The sequence below is a fragment of the Magnolia sinica genome, chromosome 19 (assembly GCF_029962835.1).
Source record: "Magnolia sinica isolate HGM2019 chromosome 19, MsV1, whole genome shotgun sequence".
Taxonomy (NCBI): domain Eukaryota; kingdom Viridiplantae; phylum Streptophyta; class Magnoliopsida; order Magnoliales; family Magnoliaceae; genus Magnolia; species Magnolia sinica.
The window spans coordinates 45,151,993-45,165,702 of NC_080591.1; positions in this window are offsets into that span (position 1 = coordinate 45,151,993).

A 13,710-nucleotide genomic window follows, 5' to 3' on the forward strand; every position below is an offset into this window, starting at 1 on the left:
CACTTCCACAACGGGACGCTTAACGGCTGTAAAGGACTAGGGGCTCTCTGATGATCCACCTTGACACGCTGGCATGTGTCACACTTGGCCATAAAATTGGCTATCTGGCGCTTCATCCCCTCCCAAAAATACTGACGTCTCATATCACGATACATCTTTATCGAGCCAGGGTGGATAGAGAACCGCGATCGATGTGCCTTGATCATAAGATCTCTACGTAACTCAGGAATATCTGAGACACATAATCAGCCTCTGAAGTGAAGTCCACCATCAGAACTAATCTGCCAATCCGACTAACTCTCAGATGCTACCTCTGCCTGATAACTCTGCAACGACTCATCTGCCTATTGAGCCTCGATCACCCTTACGACAAGAGAGGGTTAAATCGACAAGATCGATAACTGCACAATAGAATACTGCAAGTCAATCTCAAAGTCAAATGCTGACACATCCTTAAGCATCTTCCACTCCTAAATCATCATGTGCACCACCAAACCTCGTAACTGACTACCGAGGGCATCCGCCACCATGTTCGCCTTGTCCGGGTGGTACTGAAGGCCAAAATCATAGTCCTTTAGGAGCTCCATCCAACGCCTCTACCTCATGTTTAGCTCGGACTGAGAGAATAAATACTTCAAGCTCTTGTGGTTGGAGAAGAGCTCGAACCTAACCCCACAGAGATAATGCCTCCACACCTTCAGTGCAAAGACAACTGCTGCTAGCTCCAAATCGTGCATGGGGTAGTTCAGCTCATGGACCTTGAGTTGGTAAGATGCATAAGCCATCGACTTCCCATGTTGCATTAGGACAACACCCTAGCCAACTCACGAGACATCAGTAAATACAACAAATCCATCACTCTGAGAGGGAAGAGTGAGGATAGGAGCGGACGTGAGGTGATCCTTCAGCTCCACAAATGCATGCTCATAAGCATCACTCCAAACAAACTCGGCGCCCTTCCGGGTCAACATGGTCAGCGAGGCTGCAATACAGGAGAATCCCTCAATGAAACATCGGTAGTAGTCCACCAAACCAAGGAAACTGAGGATCTCAGATGCATTCATGAGTTGGCCCCACTGACGCACAACATCAATCTTCGAGGGGGCCATTACAACACCTTACCTTATCACCACATAACCGAGGAACTTCACCTCCTCTTGCCAGAACTCGTACTTCTCCACCTCGCGTAAAGCTGGTGTGCGTGGAGGGTCTGCAAAGTAATCTCCAGATGCCGCTCACACTCCTCACGGGTCCTCGAATATATCAAAATGTCATCGATGAACACCACAATAAACTGATCGACATATGTACGGAAGACCTCGTTCATCAACTACATAAATACTGCAGGTGCATTGGTTAGTTCGAAGGACATGTCCTGAAACTCAAAATGACCATAGCGTATCCTGAATGCTGCCTTCAGGATATCCTCCTCTCGGACCCAAACCTAATGATAACCGAACCACAAGTCTATCTTCAAAAAGAACTGTGCCTCCTCTAGCTGATTAAACAAATCATCAATCCTCGTGAGCGGGTACCTGTTCTTGATCGTGATCTTGTTGAGCTCGCGATAATCCACACAAAGCCTCAACGAGCCATCCTTCTTCTTCATGAAGAGTACCAGTGCTCCCCACAGTGAATTGCTCAGACGGATAAAGCCTAACTCGCATAACTCATCCAACTACTTTTGCAGTTCTCACAATTCCAATGGTGCTATACGATATGGGGCCTTCAAAATAGGCGTGGTACCGGGCAGGAGATCAATCTGAAACTCTGTGTGCCTGTGAGGTGGTAAACCCAGAATCTCCTGGATCACATCAGGAAAACCACAAACGACCGGTGGCTGGTCGATACTCAAAGCAACTGACTCTTCCACGGCACACGATAATAGGCAGGAAAGCTACTCTCCTCTAGGCTCGATAACAAACTGGAACTGCAGCACTCCGGGTATACAGAATGTGACTGTCCTCGCGGAGCAGTCCAATATGGCTGGTACTCGGCAAGCCAATCCATACCCAGGATGACATTAAACTCGAACATCGACATCACAAACAGAGTAGCAGGTAAAAAGATATTCGCAATCATAATGGGGTAAGATGAGCAAAATCATCCCAACACTGCAGTCTTTCCCAAGGGCGTTGATACTGACAAACCCTCACGAGCAGACTCCAACGGTAAATCGGTCAATCGGCTGAAGTCCTCAGTCACAAAGGAATGCGATGTACCAGAATCAAACAATACACGTGTTATGCATGCAGAAACAGGGAGGGTACCCTCGACAACCCCTCCTAATGACTGAGGGTCTTGCTGGGTGGCATAAAATCCACCCTGAGCCTACTGGGAAGGTTCATGTCCCCTCTGAGGCCTCTGCTATTGCTGCTGCCGCTACCGCTGTGGTAACCTGATATGCTGCCTTTGTTGCTGCAGGGGAGGTCTCGAAGGCTGGTGTTGCGGTCACTGCTACTACTGTAGGGATTGGGACACTCGTGCCTACGATGTCCTGTCCTACTGCATCCAAAGCAAGCACCTAAGAATGGTCTCAGAGGTGGTGTTGGGGGTGCTACAAGTGCACAGAATGCTGGCGGGCATGTGTCATTGCTGTGGACGATGATGCTGCTAATGGGAGCTACCGGAGGTCACCTTCCTCTCTCGGTCTCCTCTCTGGTCACGGGCCCTCTGTAAATTGACCCATTCTGCCTCGTAGGGCCCTTTGTACAATCTGCTCAAACATCGGAAGCATGTGTCCTACCACACAGCTCATGAGGGCAGGACGCAAGCCGTTATTAAAATGACGGGCCTTCCGCCCCTCATTATCAACAAAGTACATTGTGAATCTCGATAGCATGATGAAACGTGCCTCATACTGCGACACAGACATGTCCCCCTGGACTAGAGTCTCAAACTCTAATGCGCGCTGTTGTCGAACATGCTCGGGAAAGAACTTCCGGTTGAACCGATTAACAAAATCCTCCCACGTCCACTCGAAATCGGCCACTGCCGCTCGGGCGACTGATGCCCACAGTGCTGAGCCTCGCCCTGGAGAAGGAATACAGCTAACGAGACCTGCTGTTAGGTCGTACATCTTATAGTGTTGAATATCTTCTCCACCTCAGAGCATATATCTTGCTGTAGTAGGGTCTGGCTTGCCCCGAAAGCTTAGGGGATCGTGCTATTGAAAGTCTCTGAAAAGGGCGCTCACGTGCTCCTGCTCTGCCTGGGCTTTTGTGACAGCGGGCCACCTGTACTGCCCCTGAAGGATAGTGGTCATCTCCTGCAGCATCTGGTGAAGCTGATCTGCAGTTATGGGTGCTGTCAGGGCTGCGCTGGACTCAGATAGGGGATCAGGAGCGCTCGAGTCGCTTTCCTAGGTGGTATGTCCTACAGGAAGAAACAAGGGCCTATTACCCTTGAGAAATCTCGAAAGCACACACGTTAAGGGTCTATATCTGAAAATCTCTAGGTTATTCAGACTTAAAACCTATCATTCTAAGTTCATAGCAAATATGTGATGTCATTCTCAGGTATTCCCAAGTTATGCTCTAATACCAACTTCTATCACGCCCCAAACTCGAAAAATGGGCTCACAGAATTTTCAATCACCGAATCAGGTGCCAATAGCCTCTGTAGTGCCCCATTCTAGGCTTCCAGCACCCATATACCAAATTCTGATCCTGGGATCCTACAAGGAGGATTTTCAGTATGATTTTTTTTTGTAAAGGAGCATAACTACAAGCATAACCAAGTCACAAAACAACAACACCACATATCCACTATATCAAAAAATTTGAGTACAATGTGGAAAGGGAAATACCAATATAGCTATCGGAACTCCAAAAGCTCAGTTACACACTCCTGCCTCGGTGCTGGTGCGATCCAACGTCACTTGCACACAATGGTCATGCATTAGCTTACAAAAATCTTAGAGGGTGGTCTAAGTGGGTGCGCAAGGCAATTGTCAGGTATGCAATATTAGAGTAATGTAAAAATATGCTGGTAAGTCCATGAATGTTATCATCCATACTAAGGCTATACAATGCAAAGCATTAATGCTCTCGGCCATACTAAGGCCATGCGATGCAAGGCATGAATGCTATCGGCCATACCAAGGCCATGCGATGCGAGGCCTATATAGCCAAATGTCATATGCGAGATACAACGCAGGCATGTCAGTCCTCATCATACATATATCAGTACAGTTCCTCTCTGGGATATCACCGGGGTCTAGTACACTCCACACTAACCGAGTGAGTGGAAGAGACCACACTATTCGCCTGATCAGTAGTCTGCTAATTCCTACCCAGCTCATCAATAGCGGACCCATTTGTAAGCTGGTCAAACTTAGCATAGCTTACAACCCCCTCACTCAGGCGGAAAGGTCACACCTCCTTTTGACCGACCACGACACAGTGAGAGATATGACCTACTAGTATTCGGTACTCATGCACTCATGTATCCACTCGGTCTAGATGTTGGGGCATCTCTTGGTAGTAAAAAGGTTCTAGAACTTTCACCTAAGCACATCCTATGTGCACACAGTACTAGAGCTAATATTTTTGGTATCCAATCCGGTTATCCATGATGGGCCTGTGGAGGCCATGGCCCTGATGTCACTAGGGCATACAGTGATCATGTCACATAAATGCGAGATGCATGAATCACACTATCCAGTCATGTAGTAATCCTGCGCGACCGCGCACTCATGTGGGTAACTCCTATCAGTGAGTCCCATAAACAATCTACCCAAAGGCATATGCTATGATCGGTCACTCCTCATATCAAGCATACATATGATGTGTATGAGCATGAATCATGGAGTTATACTAAGCATGTTATATGGTGATGAGCTATCTTCATAACGAAGATGGGCCAAGACGGCCTACACACAAGTATGGGCTTAACAATGGGCCCTAGGGAGAGTTATAATGCGAACATTTAACCATCATTGCTCTTACAATGTGGACGTCAAACCATCATTGCTCCCAAGGCATGGCTCGCCATAAACATCATTACATAAATTATGGTGGAATCACACATCGCAATGGACCTCATATACATCACATTCGGCCCCACACAAAGGTCTCACATATATCTTATTGGGCCTCAACCCATGAGCCTCAAATACATCACAATGGGCCTCATATACATCAAGTGGGCCGTATCAATGGGCTGCACCAATGGGCCTCATATACATCAAGTTAGGCCCACCGTTTTAGGTGAACTATCTACACCATACATCTATTTTTAGAGATCATTTTAGAACATTACCCAAAAAATGAATCATATCGGAAGATCATCTGGACCATATCGTAAATAGTAGTGGAGATAATGATTTTCACCATTAACAATTCACAAGCCAACCAAAATGTTTATTTTCCATCAAATCTATTCATATGGTCACAAAGACCTGAATCAAGAGGAAAAAAATATCATATTGATCCAGAACTTCGGTGCTTCCAAAAGGATTTCAATGGTGGACGTTCAATCTCTCACTAGTTTTGCAGTGTGGTCCACTGATGAACGTTCAATCCAGCAACTATACTGTTGCTGGATGGACGGTCGATATAACACATATGTCATGTGGCCCCACTATCCCAACTGTCTAGACGGTGAGGATACACACACATAAATCATGGTAGGCCATCACAGAACTTCGTGACGTCGCTACAGTAGCTATGCTACTCGTACGGCTTGCTGGCCCACCATCCAGATGGATAGTCTAGATATCACATACCTTAGATCAGACCCATAGAGCTATGATGACATCAATACTTCAGCTACATAGCTGGAATGTGGGGTCCACAAAGATGGACGGTGGGATATGACACATATGATCAGACGGACAGAACATTACTAACGTCAATATATCAGCTACATAGCTGGAGTGTGGCCATTGATGGACGGTTTGGATTACATCAGAGGTGGGTCCCATCGTGATGAACGGTATGGGTGTAAGATACATATATCATGGTGGGCTCCATCCAAATGGATGGACGGTGTGGATGGAATCCATGCATTAGGTGGGTCCCTCATGAGTTGCTAACGTCCTCTGCAGCTATATCGCTAGTGTGAGATGCACCAACCAATCTACTCCACATGGGTGGGTCCCACGTAGGGCCCACCATCATATATAATATAATATAATTATAATATATTTTTTTAACTGCATAGTGTCCAGGCCTGGGACAGCTTGGATGAACTCCATACATCGAGTTACAACCTCACATGTGGGGTGGGTCCCACTGTCCAAGCAATGGACGGTGTGGATATATAGTGTATACGTCAGGGTGGGGGGGGGGGGGGGGGGTGGTCCACACATGGTCACCCCACATGGATCAAGCTGATATAAGTTATTTCCCTTCATTCAGGGTCTGCCCAAAATGGGCAGCACCAAGGTGGGCCTCATGATTGGACAGTGTGGGTCTAATCTGAAAGTGCCCTAGTTTGTCAATTAACATGAGTGTTGAGTCAGCAAGTCAAGTGAGCCCCATAGGAAGATCTTTCAAGCGTCTGCTTCACATAGATGTGTGGCCTGAACTCGTAAAAGGTAAACTTAGCCTTACATCCCATGTCCCAAAACACCCAAGTATGTAAAACCCTTAAAAATGGCTAGAACAATATGGGGCTAAAGTATGAAAACTATTTTGCAAAATCAGGAAAATCTCTAAGTTTTCAGCTTTCGTCGATATATCGAGATAACCTCGATGAGATCGGACACCAGTTATCGATGTCCTCGACATGCAATCGATATCATCGAATTGAGGACCACTTGTGTCCAGCAACCAACTTGATCCCTGGACAAATTATCAATGAATCGATGGAACAATCGATTTCATCGACATTCAAATTCGAAGATCATCAAGACGGCTCAATATAATCGAATTCTGGTTTGTTTGTGTCCAGTAAGCTACTAAGGAAAATCATACATTTATCGTTGACTCGAAGAGAGCCTCGATATCCATAGAATTCAATCTCCAATGATATCGATGGATCTTCGATGTAATCGAATTCGGACCAAACTGTCTAGCAAGCTTTAAGGTAAATCCTCTTTAAATGATTCGAGGAATCGAGACTCCCTTGATAATATCGATATTCAAATATCGATCATATCAAATCTAGGTTGTTATCATCGAATTCAGACAATGGAATGTCCGGTGAACTTATAGGAAAATCTTCTATAAAAGATCGATGAATCGAACTAGGTATCGATATTATCGACATTTGAAATCTGATGACATCGTGGGAGGATCAATAATATCGAAGTCAATTGTCTCATTCTTAGCCTACTCTCTTATTTTTCATTGTCGAGGAATCGGACCGTGGTTTGATGAAATTGGAGTTCGAAATCCAATGACATTGAAGCATGTTCGATATGATTGAGCTGTGTGTAAGAGATTCAACTGTGATTGACAGAAGAGTTCATATCATCGATCTGTCCCTTAATGTCTTTGAAAGTATGCGTTTGATGATATTGAAATCTGTCAAAAATTTGACTATTTTATTACCGTTGGATCTCTTTGCCTATTTAAGGAGAGCTTTCTACTAGTTGCTATAGTGAGAAAAATAGAGAGAGCCTTGATAGAGTCCTGCATACTCTTTACCCCAAGCTCTTTTTCTTCTGGGAATTCATCCTCCAATCCACCCTCATCATTGATATTCAATAGAGTGGATTGGGGAATGAACTTCCACATTCAAGGGTCATCCAGCTATCACCTTAATGCCAAATCATTGAGCTGGGATACCTTGAATGCTTGAATGCTTAGAATCACTCTATCTTCAAAATAGAAAAATATTTAATAGAGTAGGATTCCAACATAACCTTGACCCAACCCATCGCCTTACATTGGAGCATCATAAGTGTAGATAAAACACTACTCACTCAAAAGACAGAGAATTCATTACTCATTGCCCAGATCTATGTGGATGACACAGTATTTGGTTTTACATGTAAAGAGAGTGTTCATAACTTCGCTGATCTCATGAAATCTGAATTTGAAAGGAGTATGGTTGGTGAGTTGAACTTCTTCTTAGGCCTACAAGTGAAGCAATTGCACAATAGGATCTTTGTATGTTAGAGCAAGTATGCAAAAGATCTAGTAAAAAGATTTGGACTTCTGATCGTACCTATCATACTCCTATGAGCACCACACTCAAACTCTCCAAAGACATAAATGGGAAAAGTGTGGATCAACACCTGTATCGAAGTATGATAAGAAGCTTATTATATTTGATTGCAAGTCATCCAGATATATCGTTTAGCGTAGGAGCTTGTGCGTGATATCAGGCTGATCCCAAGGAATCTCATCTAACAACAGTTAAAAGAATCATCAAGTATGTGGCTGGAACAACCTCTTTCGGTCTATGATATCCATTCGAAACATCTACCATCGTTGCTGGATACTCAGACGAGGATTGGGCTAAAAATTTAGATGATCGCAAGTCAACCAGTGGTGGCTGTTTTTATATGGGAAATTGTTTAGTGTCTTGGCAGAGCAAGAAACAGAATTCGATATCCCTGTCCACTGTAGAAGCTGAATACATTGCTACTAGTAGTTGTTGTGCTCAACTCCTATGGATGAAACGTATGTTACTGAATTATGGGATTGAGCAGTCAACTATGACTCTCTTCTGTGACAACACTGGTGTTATCAATATTTCAAAGAATCCTCTTCAACATTCTCGGACCAAGCAATTGACATTAGACATAATTTTATTCAAGAGCTTGTTGAAGAAAAGATCATAGTGTTAGACTACATGTCTACAAAAAATCAACTTACTAACATGCTAACTAAACCATTTGATGCAAACAGGTTTAGCAATCTTCAAAAATCAATTGGAGTATGTGCAATTTGATGACAAGTCAAAGTCAAACATGAGTTGAATTAGCATATCTGAGGACTATGGTCTTCTTATTTTTGTATGGTTAAACATGTACTATATAGGTATATCTTTATGTCTTAACCATATTCTGCATATTAAGAGAGATATTTTTCAATTTTTCTTTCATACTCGATGAAATCGAACAAATCTTGATCTCATCGACGGATCTCGGGAATACAATGCCTTAACCGTCGGTCCCTTCCAATGTTTATAAATTTAACTTGTCTCGATATCTGTTGGGTCTTAACTGATGGTCCTTTCCAACAGTCATCGATACAGTCTTAAAAATCATTATGAGCCTGACTTCAATGACATTGAGAGGATATCGATATCATCAACTTTCTGCTATAAAAGAGAAATGAGCATCAGAATTTTCTTTTATATTGCGCTTTCTCTTCTCTAGTTGTTTTACCTTATCTATATCTATCTTCCTAGGCTCCCCTCCAAGAAGAACCATGATGAAAGACAAAGGTAAGGATCTTACTCATTGTAAATCATCAAAATCAAAGAATAAGAAACTAGAAACAAGTTAGTCTCGTCCCAAATAGTTGGCTAGGAACAAGTTACAATAGCAGAGCGCACTGTTCTTAACAGCGCAATCGAACCATTCGGAGTGGATCTCTTATTAGAAGTAATAGGGTGGCAAAATATACTCAACCTTGCTAGACCCTACCAATTCGAATCGATTCATCAGTTTTGCAACAGCTGCCATATTGTTCATGATAATCTCCCGTGTATTCGATTGGAGCTCATGCATCACACGAAACTCATTACTCCAATCATAATTGGCCGTCTCCTGAACCTGGAAGTAACTCGGATCCCAGTGACGGAACGCAATCTAAATGGGTTAGGAGTATGGGACGACATAACACAAGCATTGTGTCATGGAACCACAGTTCATAGGAATGATGAAAACACTCTTCATGTCAACCACCTTGGACCCTCCTTCACAATTCTCCACAGCATCTTTAGGACTAATGTGTATCCATGTGATGCAAAGGAAAGTTATCTTACTCCCTTTGTGCTCAATGTCCTATATGATGTCTATCAAGAGGTCCAAGTGTGCCTTCCAACCCTTATCCTAGGTCAACTAGTTCATATAATTAGAAGGGAACATCGTGATACACTTTCGTTTCCCTCGCTCATATGCAAGCTAGTTCAATATGTGGGCTTACCACCCATGTCTGATGCTGTTCATCCGGAAGTATGGTTTGATCAAGATGCAGTCCAGCAGGCACAACAGTTATGCCTAACTTCATCCCATCAATTGAGTAGTCCTCCCACATAGACTCCTGGTGTCAAGAATGATCAACTCTCATATCCGCCCACGCCTTGGGGATCCAATCGTACACCGCTGCACAAACCTGAGTCAATCACAAATCGCCGGGACCACCAACTTGAACATCATTTGCTGAATGGTCTGGCTGGTATTGACGAGCGTCTTTACAACTATGAACAATGTCTAACAACGATTGAGGATAGGATTGAAGCTCTCCAGCATACCACACAACAAGTAGTTGAGTTACTGACTGATGAAGAAACTTGAGCACCTTAAGTGGTAAAAGAAGGACTGGTATGGATATGGCCATATCTGGACATTGCGATTGACTTCTTTTTGGGGATCACATTTTTTTGTGATGGATTGAAACATTTTAGGGTTATTCATCCTCTGGAGGAGGAAAATACTTTATTTTTGATGTGCCCATAGTTGGGCTGGATATTTGGATAGTTTATTTTGTGTTGAATGTTTAAACACTGCCAAGCCTGGGCAGTTTTTATTTTGGGAATTTTAATGGCTGAATACTAATATATATATATATATATATATGTATATATATTTGCTGCCATGTCTACCTGCTCACAATTACTTGCTGATATCTATGGAATGCTGGTATAAATTGTGATTGCTGTCTATTATCTATCCATTAAGATTTTGAACTAGATTGTGATTTCTCATATTTATAGATATACTGCTATCTATTTTTGAGAAATCACCGCTCTCCTTTTCCTTGATTCTCCCATGTTTTTATGATTCAACTTCAGTCAACTACTTTTGATATATATTGCCCTTTGCCAATGATTGACAAAAAGGGGGAGAACAAATCCCACCATGGAAGAAATTGTGTGTATCTATGTATGTATGGTGGTACAGGTGTTAGTGGGAGCAGCTGCAAGAAGATAGGGGGAGCAGCTACTACTGAATGTTACAATCTTGTGTGTGAACTTAAATAGTATATTTGTAAAATTGTGTAAAGTTCATGTACACACAATTTAGGGTGTTGGTCTAGGTGTTGCTATAGGATTTCAGGTGTTTTGTCATGTAATTAACAAAGGGGGAGATTGAAAGTGCCCTGGTTTGTCAATTAGTGTGAGTGTTGAGTCATCAAGTCAAGTGAGCCCCATAGGAAGATCTTTCAAGCATCTGCCACAACTGGATGTGTGACCCGAACTCATCAAAGGTAAGCTTAGCCTCACATTCCATGTCCCAAAACACCCAGGTATGTTAAACCCTTAACAATGGCTAGAACAACATAGGGCTAAAGTATGAAAACTATTTTGCAAAATTAGGAAAATCTCTAAGTTTTCAACTTTCGTCGATATATTGAGATAACCTCGATGAGATCGAACACTAGTTATTGATGTCCTTGACATGCAATCGATATCATCGAATTGAGGACCACTTGTGTCGAGCAACCAACTTGATCTCTGGATAAAATTATCGATGAATCGATGGAACAATCAATTTCATCGACATTCAAATTTCGAGATCATCAAGAAGGCTCAATATAATCAAATTCTAGCCTGTTTGTGTCTAGCAAGCTACTAAGGCAAATCATACATTTATCAATGACTCGAAGAGAGCCTCGATATCCACAGAATTCAATCTCTGATGATATCGATGGATCTTCGATGTAATCGAATTCAGACGAAACTGTCCAGCAAGCTTTCAGGTAAATCCTCTTTAAATGATTCGAGAAATCGAGACTCCCTCGATAATATCGATATTCAAATATCGATCATATCGAATCGAGGTCGTTATCATAGAATTCGGACAATGGAATGTGCAGGGAACTTATAGGAAAATCTTCTATAAAAGATCGATGAATCGAACTAGGTATCGATATCATCGACATTTGAAATCTGATGACATCCTGAGAGGATCGATAATATTGAAGCCAACTGTCTTATTCTTAGCCGACTCTCTTGTTTTTCATTGTCGAGGAATCGAACTGTGGTTCGATGAAATCAGAGTTCTAAATCCGATGACATCGAAGCATGTTCGATATGATTGAGCTGTGTGTAAGACATTCAACTGTGCTTGTCAGAAGAGTTCATATCATCGATCTGTCCCTCGATGTATTCGAAAGTATACGTTTGATGATATCGAAGATGGCTCGATGATATCGAACTCTGTCAAAAATCTGACTATTTTATTACTATTGGATCTCTTTGCCTATTTAAGGAGAGCTTGCTACTGGTTGCTGTAGTGAGAAAAATAGAGAGAGCCTTGAGAGAGTCTTGCATACTATTTATCCTAAGCTCTTTTTCTCATGGGAGTTCATCCTCCAATCCACCCTCATCATTGACATTTAATAGAGTCAATTGGGGAATGAACTTTCGCATTCAAGGGTCATCCAGCTACCACCTTAATGGCAAATCATTGAGCTGGGATACCTTGAATACTTGGAATCACTCCGTCTCTAAAATAGAAAAACATTTAATAGAGTAGGATTCCAACATAACCTCGACCTAACCCGTCACCTTACATTGAGCATCATAAGTGTTGCGGATCAAGAGAGCTGAAGATTCTTCATCATCAAAGGTGGAGATCTTCATCAACGTGCTTAATGGGGCTCATGTTCTTATCTATAAGTCAGTAGAGTCCAGAAATCCTGCTGATCATTCCTTTGTGTAGGATTGGGTCACAGGTGATTCTCACCCCTTTCAAGTCCTCATAAGAGGCCTCTGACGGGGGAATACGTGTGGGTGTTGTGTGTTGACCATTGCTCTTGGTGAGCATAAACTTAGGTCCTTAGTGTAGGTCCTTGGCCTGTGTGGCCTCAAATCTATGTGCTGTGTGTTGACCTTTGCTCTTGTGTAGGGCATAAACTCTAGGTTCCTTATGTGAATCTTGGCCTGTGTAGCCTAAATGTCAAGCCGTATCTTAGCCCGTACCATTCCTTAGACTTTCGCGGTCCACTCGGTCGAATTCCGATAACCCGCGACGCATAGATAGCATTTACGTGCAACCCTAAGTCGTATCCCATATTCTAGAGTCAGCTCTACCCGAGACTTGTACCCTAGCGACCGCGCTATCACCGTGGTTCTCTCTATTTATTTATTTCTCTTTCCCTTTTTATTTGATGTATGGCCCACCATGATGTTGGACGGTGGAGATCCACCACACCATAATGTATGTTTTCATCCCACATCATCCATCTTGACGGGAGGTGTGGGACCACCTTGATGTATGTGGTGTATGTACACCGTTCAGTAGATATGGACGGTGGACCACACCTTGATGTTTTTATTTCATCCACATTGTCCAGGGGGTGGAGCTCACCCTGGTATATGTGTTTTACCCAAGCCATCCACCTATTTTGCTAACGTGGACACCCCCATGATGTATTTATTCCACACCGTCGAGATTGTGCTGGACGGTGTTGATTTATATGGACAACGTCTAGACGGTGCTGATTTACATGGACAACATCTAGACGGTGCTGATTTAGATGGACAATGTCTGGACGGTGCTAATTTACATGGACAATGTCTTGACGATGCTGATTTACATAGACAATGTCTGGATGGTGCTGATTTACATGGACAATGTCT